The sequence below is a fragment of the Sturnus vulgaris genome, chromosome 11 (genome assembly GCF_052056855.1).
Source record: "Sturnus vulgaris isolate bStuVul1 chromosome 11, bStuVul1.hap1, whole genome shotgun sequence".
Taxonomy (NCBI): domain Eukaryota; kingdom Metazoa; phylum Chordata; class Aves; order Passeriformes; family Sturnidae; genus Sturnus; species Sturnus vulgaris.
Genome location: NC_142253.1, coordinates 4,205,001 through 4,219,201, shown reverse-complemented (window position 1 = coordinate 4,219,201; position 14,201 = coordinate 4,205,001). Strand labels below are relative to the sequence as shown.

At 43.5% G+C, this 14,201-nt stretch overlaps 1 long non-coding RNA gene across 1 annotated transcript in view; it reads left to right on the top strand.

Moving 5' to 3' along the window:
* The window catches only part of LOC106851495 (uncharacterized), a 173,570-nt gene that overhangs the window by 139,005 nt on the left and 20,364 nt on the right, over positions 1-14,201 (top strand). The window contains exon 3 of the long non-coding RNA XR_015805983.1: positions 5,744-5,939. This is a non-coding gene — a long non-coding RNA (uncharacterized LOC106851495). The remainder of the gene's footprint in view (positions 1-5,743; positions 5,940-14,201) is intronic.

Below are 14,201 nucleotides of genomic sequence, written 5' to 3'. Positions count from 1 at the left end.
AAAAAAAAAAAAAAAAAAGAGCAGCACTGATTAATGGAGAAAAACAACTCACATTGTATTTTTTTTTAATCCCACTTGTCCTTCTCCCAACAGCCTAAATACAAGACAAAAGTGAAAGTGCAACTACTCATCTCCTGTGGTCCTTCCCTGCCAATGCACCTGCCTGGGGTGGTGGAGCCTTTCCCCTTGGTTGTGGGTTCTCCTCCAGCCTGGGTGGTGCCACTGCCTCCAATCCAGGATCTTTCCAAGGCAGCAGCAGCTGCTGCTGGTACATTTTAGGTGATGCTCAGACCAGCTGATGCCCCTTGTTCACTCCCACCTTTGGGAAAATGCACTCTGCATCCCCTTCCCAAATGTGGACTGGTAGGAGGTGAGATTGATGGGAAAAGGATGCTGAAGTAAATCAGCTGCTCCTAATCTTAGGAGAGACTGAGCAGGGACACCATCCCTCCCTCCCCAGCTCTATGTCTGGTCCCAGTCTGTGTGATTTGCCCATAATGTGCTTAGCAGTTTCTCCAAAGGTGCTCCCTGGAAATCATAGAATCCTAGAACGATTTGGGTTGGAAAGAACCTGAAAGTTCTTATTCCAACCCTGCCACAGGTAGAGATCTCACTTAGTAGATCAGATTTTTCAATGCCACATCCAACCTGACCCTGGACATTTCCAGGGATGAGGCAACAACAACTCTGGGCAACAGAAAAGCTGCCATGGTTTCAGGAATGTTTTCAGGGTGGGATTTTACCACTTCAAGGTCTCTTTCTACAGAGACTCCCCTAGTTTGTAACTAATTTTTAATGGTTTTGTTGCCACAAGTGGTCCAGCCTCTTACAGACTTGAGCCTAAGAAATTTCAGTTTAAGGGAAAGCACATGTAGGAAGTTTACAGATCCCCTAATGATTTCAAATATCACTTATATCACTCTAGAAGACACCAGGTCCATAAGAGATAATGTAAACCTCTTCCTTGCTGCAGTTTTTCTTGAGATACAGCTAAATGCTGCAGACACATTACTGTGACTTGAATGCATATAATAGGTATTTGTGCATGCAAATGGCCGGTTATATGTGAGCAAGTAATTACCTGATTTGCATGCCCAGACATGGTAATTCAAATGTAAATTAGCTGTGCAGTTGCAGATATACTTTGCATGTATAGCTGCCTATTTATAAAAATATGTATATTTTCGTCCAGCCAAAAGGGCCTTTTACCCCTGCTCCAAATGAGACATAAGTGGGCATTAAGTGGCACATGCTCACATCTGCCCAGGGGTGAATGTCATCAGTCTGAATATATTTGTGAGAGCTGCTCTGCCCAAACTGGAGCCCAACTTTATTTATAGAAAACAGCCACAAAGGGTTTCTGTCTGACGCCCACCAAAATCAATGCAAGTCTTTCTGATGACTTCAATGGGCTTTGAATCAGGCCCAGATGGAGCAAAGATATTTCTTAAATTATTTTTAATGGAGGAAGTGTCGTGCACAAATATGTGAATAGATTAGCAGGGAAATCTGCAGGTCTCTGTAAAGAGGTGCTGATTATACAGCTGCATGTTCATGGCTTTAAAGTTCCCTTATCAAAACCTGTGAAATTATTTTGATGATGCAGAAATCAATAAAATATTTACTTAGAGGAACATTTTGCACCTGCGTTTGCCAACTTCAAAACCAAAGTAACACATGAACCACGATTATATTTTCTGAAGTTAGTAATGATGTGTTTTTCTCTACAACACTATTGGTATATGCAAATAATTACTTTTTTTTTTCTTTTTGATACAATTTCATTATTTGCATTGCTAGTAGTGGTTCACCAATAAAGGCGAACATCACATTAGGATTCATGACAGTTTTCACATTGTATTATCAATATGTGGAAATAATTGTCTGCTCCGGGATTAAATTACATTATTGTGTATCTTTTTCATGCCTAATAAATAATGATGGATGGCTTTTATTTTCATCACCACCTGCAACCATTTAGTCACCCCTTGATTGTTGAAGATAAAATAATAAAAAGCAAGTGTTATGTTGCAAGCAAAAGAATGCAGTCAAAACAGTTGCATGCCTCGTGTCTCTGTCTACCTTTTTGCAGTCCCTAAAGAGTAATAGTTGGTGTTCTGGGAAGGCTGGCAACCTGCAAACTGGCAAACAGTTCTCATAAATTGGGCAAGGGGGAAAAATGTGGAAAACCTTTTTTTTCTCGTAAAACAATAATTATTTCTTAGCGCATGATTCTTAATCTGAAAATTAGGTTTTTGTTCTGCTGTGCAAATCAGTTACATGCAATTAGAATGCAAAGCAGAGGCACATTCTCAGTGTTTAGCCCTTTTAAATAGAAATGAAAACAGCCTGCAAATTGTTCCAAAGTTGAAAATGCATGCTAGGTAATTTTGAAATTCAAAGAAATAAAGCCATGCGTAATAAAAAGCCCACTCTAGCTCATTACATTTTATTTTAAATTGCCAATTGTGAAGCTTTATAATAAAAATAGATGTTGCATATTTTGAAAAACTGTGAGGCTCTTTGCCAGGGTTGACATATTTATACACAGGCACACGGATCCACATGTGCACACGCAGAGTCCCAGTGCATGTCACTTTTTACATGATCATCTTTTCTACTAGGTCAAGTGTAATCTTGAAATTGTTAGAACTCCTACCTGCACATTCTGATCCAGAAACTCTTTAAAGCTGAAAACAAATGGAGTTGACATTTTTAGTTAAAGCTTACATTAGCTATTGTCACAAGTCTTTAATCACACTCACCCTCTTCACATATCTGGTATTGTTAGCTCAGGCCGCCCTGCGTGGAGTGCCATAGGAGCCTTTTAAAAATAGCACAGCAATATTTAGAATGGAAAGTTATTGCTGGATAATTTCATTAACTGCCAGTGTATCAAACTGAGCTCAAGACAAAGTTGTCGTCTTTCCTTTTTTTTTTTTTTAAACAAAATATTCAGTTCTGAGTCAAAGGTTTATTCTCTGTGTGCAGTTTCACATGCTTGGCTCTATTATCTTTAAATCACAAGATGACAATCTTCTCAGGCATACCAGAGAGTCAACCAAAATCCAACAGTAATAGATAATCCTATCAAATGTCAAGATACTGAGGAGACACGGTTTGAAAAATAGGCCAACAGTCCATTACTTGATTTACCTTGAGAGGATGTTAACATTTCTGTAGCCTGCCTTCAACAGGGTGTACTTACTCTGCGTTACTAAATTGTTTAAAAGCGTGTTTCAAGCATTTAGAACTATTTCTGTTGTTTGTATTTAAATATATACTTTGAATTTTCCATCTTCTACCGGCAGTGCTGCCTAACTGGGGAGGTCCCAGCTGGCTGAAAGTGAGCAAATGTGGCACCCCTTTAAAGGAAGGGTCAGAAGGAGTCAGGCCTGTTTAATACCTTTATTGATGATGTGGATGAGGGGATTGAGGGCACTCTCAGTCAGTTTGCAGATGACACCATGTTGGGTGGGGGGTATTGACCTGCTGGAGGGCAGGAAGGGTCTGCAGGGGGATGTGGACAGGCTGGATCAATTGGCCAAGGCTAATTGTAGGAGGTTTAACCAGACTTGGCAGTGCTAGGTGAATGGCTAGACTTGATGATCTAAAAGGTCTTTTCCAACCTAAACTATTCTGTGAGTCTGTATAAGTGGAAAGTGCTGTTTAAAATGAATGCTTTTCCTTCAGAGAATAAAAACCATTGCTGGTTGATGTAGCCCTCTTCCTCAAACACAAAATACCAACAAAATAATCCACTTACTAGCCCAAATTTATGAAAGAAATTATAAATTAGCTTTACTAATAGGTGGTGAGTAGAATTTCTTGGGGTGTCCCCTCTCTTGACCTATGGAAATGCCACAGAAAATTATCCTCAGAAATCATAAGCAGGGACTCAAAGGGCAGTCGTGAGTGCAGATGTGCTTGGACTGCTCCATTCCACACACCTTGAACACATCAGCTCTTGCCCACAGCACAACTCAACATATTAAAGCTCCTCTGTAGAGAGATGCTGTATGAAAAGTCTCTCAAAAACAATGGCTCTGTCAAACAGAAGAAACTGTACTGGGGAAATTCCCCAAAATTTGAATTGACAAAAAAGAGACTATCCTGGAAAACCTTCCCATCTGGATTGCTGGTGCACTGGAAGTTCAAACAGAGGACCCCCTGCTGACACCTTTCCTTGCCCATTTTGCTCAGCCACAGCACTACCAATGGTGCCTACAGAAAGCAAAGGAAAGGGAGAAATTGGGGTCAAAATAACACCTTCCCTGATAACATTCCCATTAGCTACAGCAGTTGCAATACATTAGGAGACATTATTCCTTTGACATATTTGCAGTCCTTTTACAGTCAGTCAGTACAAAGCCACATTTTTCCTGCCTGGCACTTTCAGTTGAAAACCACACCTTGTTACACATGCACACACATACACAAGGAGCAAAGGGCTGACTACAGCTGAGGCTTTTCCTTCTCATGCCCAGACAGATGCTCCCTGGGACAGGATGAAATCCTGCAGCCCCAGAGCTGGAGCTGCAAGGCTGACACCAGTGCCAGGCTGCAGGCAGCTGCATGACTGCGCATTGCAGAATTTTACTGCCCTCTCCAAAAAAATCATTCAATTCCGAGTGATAAATAAACACTCTCCAAGTTCTGCCTGCAGCTGGAGGCAATCACTATCTTTCTCATCTCTGTGCTTCATCCATGCTTCCATCAATAGAGGTAATTTTCAGACTCAGTTCATTAACACCGAGCTGTTGATGGAGCTGTAAACACTCCACCCCGCTGTCATTTCAAGCCTGTGACCAACTATTCTTTTCTGTTTAGCTGACCTGCCGTGGCATTTAAGATGAAAAATATTTGTTCTAAATTCACAGCAGTTGCTCTGGTCTCTGAAGAGGGCTGACACTTATTCTGACATCCAAAAGCACCACAGAGCCAAAAGGGAAGCAAACTTTTTTTGTCCAGGGTTCTGCAGAGAGGGTGGGATATGTGGCAGCTTGGGACACCATGAGACAAGGGCAATGCCATGTTCGGCTTCAAATGAGGGTTCTTGCTTGTAAAACATACACACACATCACATAAACAGGCATCAAGATAAGGAAATTACAAGAAGGCAGAAGGAAAACGGGTTTAGCCAGCAGATGTCCCAGTGAGGAGAGGGGACAGTGTCCCATCTGCACACAATAGATACAAAATCCTACCACACAGGCAGGTTTGGGAGTGCTTGATACCTTGATGGATGGTTTGGACCGTGGTGTAACTGGCGCAAGAAAGAAGAAATGAGCTTATGCCATGGCCCAGCCTGATTTCTGCTCTGCTAGAGGACATTGTTGACGGGCAAAGACACCCTGGGATATTTCCTTCTGTCCCACAGTTCATCAGGACATTTTGACCCAGGTGCCAGCATGTGTCAGGCCATGGTTTGCAGACTGTCTGTTCACAAGCTCAGCAAGAGCCAAGTGGGGAGATAGACAGCACATACCCACAATGAGCCAAATTAGTCCCTAGGGATAGGTTATTTCAGTAAATAGAATGACCTGGCTGCACATGAAATTATGTCTCTGCTCTCATCAGTGTTGTCAGTTCCTTCACCCCAAGGCTGGAAGAGTTACCCATGCTGGAGGCAGGGGAATGGTTACAGAGAGCAGTGGTTCCAGAACTGCAGTCCCCATGTTTCTGAAGGCTCTGTCGTGGTCATGGTATATATAACTCAGTATGGAATTCTCATATTTTACAGGCATAAATGAATCTGCATGCTGAGGTGCAGCAAGTGGCAGAAACATCCCCAGAACATTGTAAAAAATCCACGCTCCTGCTTCCGAGAGAGGATGTGCTGCCTGGCCCAAGGGAAGCTCTCTGCACTCAAGGAACCAGCCACCAAGCTTTTTTGACAATTTTACACGGTACACAAGAGGGAACTCTGCCTTGGGCAGGTAAGGCTTGAAGTTTTCATTCTGTTTTTCCTCTTCTTGACTTTGACTTGATTAAAATCAACCTGAGGTGGAAGGGCCAAGGGATATTCACCTTCACCCTGCAGATATGGAACAGATAGCTGGCCCTGGCAATGTCTTCCCCTGTAGTTGTGTGTACCAGACCCACCAAGAAAGAAAACGGCAGCAAGAACCACACAGCCTCAGTGCTGTTGAGAAGTAGATGTCTCTAAAAGGGTAAGAATATGGCTCAGGGATCTTGTAATTCGGGGTGAACTGAATCTGCACAGTTTAATGAAAATGGCTATCATCCACATTTTGTTTTCTTTATAAACATTTGCAGAGTGTCAGTAGCCAATCTAAATGTCTCAGCAGACAAGTACATACTGTACTTTGCCTCTTTTTTTCTGGAGTGCTGGAGAAAACATGTGAGCTGGAGCCAGCTGATGTGCTCTCCATGGGTCTCAAGGGCAAACTCCTTCAAACTGAGAATGATCTTCATGTCCTTTCCAAACTCATTTTGTGCTCTTTTTATTACATCTTCAGAGGTTCATCAAGCCATTCCTGCTCCCCATCATGCTCAGGGACATTTTCTTTGCCAGCCAGCCCAGGAGAGTTCATGACCACATGAGGCACAGCCTGGCTCCTGAGGTGTCTAACAACATCTTGGAATGAATTGTGCCTGGGCCCACGAAGGATTTGGGAACAAGCTCTTCTTTGCAGGGCTATTGCCGATTTTGCTTTTCATTGATGTTTTCCTCTTTGAGACGAGGATCATCTTGTCTGGAGAGAGGGCAGTGAGTGTGTGGAGGTAGTGGAAGCTCTGGCTGCAGGGCTGTGCAGGCTCAGCTGTGAGAGAGCAGGCAGCTCCTACAACAGCCTCGTTATTGGAAGGTGAGCCTAACAAACCTGCTGTCAGATGATCTCTTGTCTCTTTAAAGCAAAGGTAAAGGATCTAAGAAAGCTCTTTCTTGCTCATTCTTTGGACAGAGACATTTAGATTGAGTGCCGCGGCTCTCCCTCACTACAAAGACTACAAAGGTATTTTTATCTTAATTAGAAAGTTTTGCTGCCCTACTTTCTGGCGAGCCCTTGTCCAGCCAGCCTGTCATCTCAGGCATCATTCAGGCCCCCTCAGAACCAGACCAGCTGGTTTCAAAGCAGCCTTGGCACTGTGCTACCCAAGGGCTCCCACGCTCCGGACTGAGTGGGAGCATCAGCCTTCAGAGACCAGTTTGAGAAGGTCCTCGGCTGACACGAAGAGACCAGAGCAAGAAGAGACCCTGTGCTTCCCCTGGAGGCTTTGTCACCCTGCCACACAGAGGGACAGCCTCGCTCCCCACTCTGTCAGCATATGCCAGCCAAGGGCCCGCCACTTGTTTCTCCAGGCTAGTGCAGGCAGAGCAGCCCAATTCATTGTGACAGAGCAGTTAAGTAAGTGGCACAGATTTCACATGTCAGCCCTTGCCTGCCTAATCCCAGAGCTATCCCACAGCAAGTGACTGGTGAGGAGCTCCAGCAGCGTGCACAGGCAGTACTTAGTACACTTCAGAACATGTGCTGCTAAACTAAGTGTTGTGCTGCTCTGTTTTCCACTGCCTGCATCCAAACTCAAAGGACTTCACATGCAAACCTGGAGACAGGCTAGAACAAGCTTCCCAAAGTAGTCTTCTGCAAAAGCTTACATGTATTTGTGTTTGCTGATCTTCATATCTGTCAGGGGTAATTGCATTTCAATTTTACACAGTAACATAGTTGGCTGATTATTTTTTAATAAAAGGAAAAACCTATTTTCCTCATTGTCATGCTTAGCCCTGCTTTCTTGAGTAGTTATGAAAAGAAAATTTTTAGCAGAGTTTCCTTAGCATTTTAGCTGGGGAAAGTGTCAATGTTTCAGTAGCTTGGGAAATATCTTTACTTAGCTGACTCTTGTTATTGTGATATTTTTCAGGGCCCTGAAGGTAAGTCTTATCAATGCTGACCAGCCTCACCTGGTGCCTCCACCCCCTCCAGCAGACCTGAGAGCCCATTTAAGCTCACCTAGGGAAGTCTGCTCCTTTTTGTGAGCTGTGCTGGGAGATGCTGGTCTTCAGCTAGGGGATGGACAGACTCATCCTGGCCACCCACTGACTTCCAGCCTGACCTCCCTGTGATGCTGCCTTATGACCTGGCCCCCATCTGCAGGACTGCCTGCTCCTCTCACTCAGGTACTGGAGAAAGGAGCTGGGACTCATGGGGGGACCCCACCCCACCATGGCAGTGGGGCATGATGTTCCTGTTGGAGTTTCTCCCCTAGGGAAAGGGCAGACCTCACTGCTCCCTGACAATATCCAGAGGCATAATAATCCCTGTAGCCCCACTCTGCTCCTGGGGAGGTTGAGGTGCTGCTGCTCTCCCTTTGCATACAGGGGAAGTGAAGCACAGATCTCATGGGTGTGCCACTGGAGCTGGAGACGTGAGAGGGAAAGAATTAGAAGAAATGACTCATGGCAACTCCCTTGCACCAGTGGTGGTGGTGCAACTGGTTCTGGCTTCTGGATACAGTTAAACCAGACATTTCATGAGTGCCAATTGCTGTGTTGTTTGCAGTAAATGGGATTGGGTAAATAAAGCAACTGCAAAAACTTCCAGTAAAAATGAGAAGTCAAGCTGCATGCCAGAGTAGTAAAAGGATGTTTGTGTTGCCAGTGTCCAAAAGCTTCTGCAGTGGGCATTCAGCTACCAGAACAATAGTTGTCACTGCATTGCCTTTGCTGAAGGAACAGATATGAAGGCAGGATGCATCACACATACACAGGTGATGTGAAATTTAGAGTTGCTGTTGATGATACTGTAACATCCATGCTATAGGAATGGATGCTGAGCTGTGTCAGCCAAAGCTAAGTAACTCCTAGATCATATTATTATCAATGAATAAGTCAAAAGAAAGAAGCTGAGAGTAACTTTCCCCTCAGAAATGTCACACCACAAATGATGCAACATGCACAGTGGGGTGCCAGCATGATCCCATCCCCATGTGGTCATGGTTTTCTACCTCTACACTGTTCTCAACATCAGTTCATCAGTCCAAAATCTTCTACCAGTCAGTTGCTGAAGTCCCTGAGTATTCCCTGATGTAGTGTGTTGAAAACATCCCTTCCTTTTTCTTTTACTGGGACACTGGCAGAGGATATGGAGAGGTACCACTGTGATTTCCCTGCTGGCTGCTTTGGAGAGGGGCACAGGGCTGGAGAAGTGCTTGGTTTCAGTTGGGATGGTCGTTTTTCTTACCAAAGAGGAATTTGCTGCTGTTCTACATGTACTCTCAGTAAATCCATAAACCACAGTCCTGGAAATTAAGGTATCAGACTTGTCATTTTTGGAGAAATGCATTTTTATGTGATGGTATGACATGAAATTCCTGTTCCATGCAGTCACCATGTCCACCTTGAGAACAGATATTTTCAAATTTACTTATAGGTTCTTATATCCTCTTTCATCCAAGTTTTTTCCCTCCTTCAGGAAGAGGAGGAAAATGCTGCTCTTATAAAGTTACTGAGAAACCTAACTACTTCTAGTGGTTTTAATATCTCAGCATAGGATATTTTAGAATTGAAGCAGAACATGGCCCAAAGGATGTTCATTTGTGCCTGATGCTGTGGACAGAAAGCCTATGGGAATCTTTGCATCCTTTGTACTGGGATTATTTGTTTTGCTTCAGTAGATTTGGGATTTTTGTGGACATAAAAATTATTCTTTTGTGTAAAGCTGTGCTTCCACCATCATTTCAAATCTGGTTTATGGATAGGTACCGACAAATATTCTGATTTCACTAAAAAGCGACAAAAAGTGCATCCAGGATTTTTTCTTAGATTTTCCTGTGCACATTTCTGATTTTCTTCCTTGTTAATGGATTTAAGCAGGAGTGTCAAGAAAGATCTTCCTGAGATCATGTGGTTCTAACTCAAAAGGTTCAGTGACATCTTAAAAGTTTGTTGTTCTTCGGATTAGGACTTCCATTTGTTGGACTCTGATCAAGTCAGTAAGAGTTTTTTCCTTAGCAAAAGAACATAAACTCTTATTTTGACAGATGCAAAAGCTTTCTCAGCCTTCAGGCTTCCCTATTGTAAAGCCCAATTGCATTAGGTAAATTAGGAGAGCTAAAAGAAAATAAGCATCACATTTTAAAGGAGTACAAAGCAGAACAAAAGAATAAATTGTTACTTTGCATAAGTTAATATTTAAGGAGCACATCTCAGGCAAGGCAAAGCCATGATCAACACCAAAGCAGAATCTCCCTTAAACTTTTTAGTGAAGAAATTAATAGAAGCCTTGTGCTTTTCTGAAATGTTTGTGTTTTGGTTGTGTTAATATTCTTTCCATGATGGTGTCTACGTGAGAACTGGAGATAAAATAAGACAGATGTACTGACCATGGTTACCAAGGGAGCAGTTTCCTTAGCAATGGCAAAGCAGTTGTCAAAGCAGTCAATGTTCCCTCTCTCTCTCACATGACTTGTTTTTACTAGTTTGCATAGCTTGGTTACACAAACAGCTCATCATAAACCTCTCCCAAATTTCCAGGCACAGGCAAACAAGGCCTAGGTGGGTCATTCATCAGAGGATCCCAACCTGGTTTCAGTTCAGTTTCTACATGAACGTCCTCTTCTTCTTTATAATTTTTCATAAAACATTTGCCATCTAAAGAGCATGAAAGTCATCCAAATGGAAACATAACCACATAGTGCACATTCAGATAAAAAGATATGGAGGTGGGTGAGTAGCATAAAATTGCCACCTGTCCAAAGCACCAGTCCCTCCCTGTTAAGGATAAAGATGGCAGCTAAAATCATCCCTATAAATAGGTCTTGTAACTGCCTCCATGAAATGGTTATTATCTGAGAATGGAAGGCAGTATGATCCCATCTTCCTCATTGAGGCTGAAGAGTGGATTATGCTGCACTATAACACTTATCACTCTCTGTGGGTGCTTCTGCTGGTGGCCATAAGTGTGTGAGGTCCCTGGGCCACATCCAGAATGGCCCAGCTGAGGCCATTACCCAGCAGGCAGCCACCTCCACCCTCTCCACATCCTCACTCCCAGAGCACATCAGGCTCCCAGGGACAGCAAGGAGGTGAGATGGGCTGATGCTGCTGGATGGAAGGTATCAGCTCTAAAAGAATGGTTGATCTCATAAACTATTTGGAATACCCTGTTATGTGTAGCTGTAGGTACAGCGACCACCAAACCCAAAGTTATTCAACCTGAGTAGAATACCAGAAACATCAAGGCAATGATGAAACTCTTTCCCAGTCTGTATTTAAGTTAAGCAGTTCATTTTGATCAAAATGTGATTAAAAGTGTTGTGTCAGTAACCCAATAATGCAGAGACAGATCTGTGCTGTAGTGCTGGCTGCAAGAGGTGCAGTCTTCTGGTAATTGGTGTTAGAAAACAAGTGTTTTCCTGCCTCTGTTTCCAAACAAGGGCTAAACTGTTTCATACCAAATAGATCTAAATTCCTATATGAAGACATTTCCAGGTAATTCCTAGATGCAGGCTATCAAGGGGCACTTTTAAAGTAGTAAATGCTTCTATAAAAAGCAATATTAATATAACCCAGTACTATGAACTGGAGTGTCACATATAGAGAAAATACTGACTAGACCACTTCTGGATTAGTTCTGGGTTGAAAAATGCCATCTTGATGTCATTGCTATGATCTGCCATTTAAAAACATTTGCTATCAAATAGCACCTGAGAATTTTCTGATAATTCAGCTACTCCGTGTGTGGTTTTTTTTTCCAACCTATGGCTAAAACTCATTCATACTCATTTTCCAACACATCCTTATTTACTGCCTGCAACAAGTATGGATTTTCGTTCAGGTTGACTGGAACTCAATGAGACACTGATAAAGAGAAGGGAAAGTGTGGGGTGTGTGCACACAGAGCAGCTGAATGCTGCTCCCCCCTCTCACAGCTCAGTGCCATGGGGTAGGTTACTGCTACATCTGTGCTCCTCCCTGAGGCTTCCACTCCATGACTATAATGCTCATGCTGCACTGCTCCAGGCAAAGTTAGGAGTTTTCTGGGGCTTTGTTTACAAATACTTCCAGCAGGAATCTGACACCTGAGACAGGAAGGCACAGAGCAAGCTGGGAATGCAGTATCAGGTAGAAGTGTTGCTGGCCTCTGAGGTGACTCCTGTGTCCTTGCTTACAGCTCCTGGGCAGGGAGGGGGAGCAGGGAGAGGGTTGGGAGCACTGTGACATCTATGAATGCTGTAAGCAAAATCTGTCTCCCATCTGCCCTATTAGGAAAGCTGCATGGAAAGGGAGAGGAAAGGCTGTGGCATGTTTCTTAGTTATTTCCTCTATTCCACATTAAGGCAGTTTCAGATTCAGAGAATCTTACAGTCCTTGAACTCAATAAATCTACACAATTCTTGTGAAAAACAGTGTTTTTGTGTCAAGAAACACAAGGGACAAAAGAGGAGGGAAAGGTAAAAGCTACATAAAATTAAATCATGTTCAAAAATGAGACACTTCTTCCTTAAGAGGAAATAGTGGAAGCTCTTTATTCTGCTGTGCAAAAAATATAAATGTACAACTTTCTTTTAAAAGTTCTTGGGAATGGGGGAAGGAAAGGGGGAAACTGTGAGCAGTGGCAGCCACCCAGCTGATGGAAGAAGGCAGCAACAGGGAAGGACTCAGATTGCTTCTGCAAAAAGGAAGTTTGCAGTTTCACTTGTAGGAGGAGCACATCCTGAGGCCAACCACGGCCCTGAGTCGTGTCAAAATCCCATAACATGTATGGCCACACTTCCATCCCCTCCACAGCTCAAAGACAAGCTGATGAAAAGGCAGAGGTGTGAGTCACCTGCGTGTGCAGCTTTGCCAGGACAGTGCTTGGTCCCCATGTCCCAGCCCCAGCCCTGCCAGTCCCTCATTCAGCAACCCCTCAACCACCCCAGTTACCAAAGTGCCAGCTGTGCAGTTCAGTTGTCTCTGGTTGAGCTGATTTTTCTCCATTACGGTCCCAACCACCTGCCGTGTACTGGATGTAACTTTTCAATTAACATTCCCTGAGGATTTGTCACCTTCCCTGTGCGCTGCAGCCCCAGCCATTCCCACACCCAGCACCCCTGGGCCGTGTAAACCTCCTGCACAAACACATCAGGCACAGCTGTAATGGCACCCACCTACATCCCTCTGGTTAGAGGCGTGTAAACATGCCTGTGAAGACTGTGCAGAAGAGAGGCCCAAAAGCAAAGTGTTATTGAATGTGACTAGTGCCACTCACACAGACAGGCACAGGATTCCAGCCTGGCAAATGAAGGTGGATACGATAACTGCACCAGGCAGGAGCAGAAGCAAAGCTGTCCTTCTCGATATCAGGGGACCACAAACAGTCCAGGAGCAGAGTAAGTTTTGCTGACAGGTTACATAAGAATAAACAAAACTAAAGCAATAAGAATCAAAAAGAAAAACCAGGCCATTTGCACCACGCTGAGATGGTTTTCAGATCTGACATCTCAGCAGAATGCAACTCGTGTTCAATTGCCTGAAGTCTTGCTGAAAATCTTTGCATGGCTCAGTTTTGTGGTGTTTGCTCTTTTACTTGCATCTTTATTTGCAGCTCACAAAGAAAAACTGTTTGTTGTTGTTTGTGTGCCCAAGTGCATGAAATATTTGGTAATATTCTAGGGTTTAAAGCTTTGGGCATTTGCCAAAAGGGGTAAAGACCTGTTTCAGAGGGAGTTTCATTTGTGTCCTCACTCCAGAGCTGAGTGCTCATCAAAAAGATTTGGAAGTGTTTGGGTTTAGCTCTGTGTAGTTCTCTGCTGATGTGTCATTGGTTGTAAAAGCTGAGAATGCCAGAACATTGCAAGAAAAGAATTCAGCAGAAAGAATTGGAACGAAGAGATGCTGTTAGGTAAATTATTGTCAGAAATGGGATAGATAAACTGAAATGTGAGAATTAAATCATTTTAAAACGGGAAAGGATGACTGAGCTGCAGGGAGGAAATAACTGAAAAGAGGAAAATCTTTAACTGAGATATTGCATCCATGTCTTGAGAGAGTGAGGGTGCAGCAGCAGAGAGGGAGAGATGGGAATAAACCGAGGACAAAAGTAGCAGAAGTCAAGATGATATGGAAAGAATAAAATCCATGAAAGCAAGTGCTCATTTGAGGGCACTGTATCGATGTGGGGAAGAGAGGGCAAATTGCAGAGCAGCTGGCTGTGAAATACCAATACACCCAAGCAGCTCTGGGAAGGTGGGTC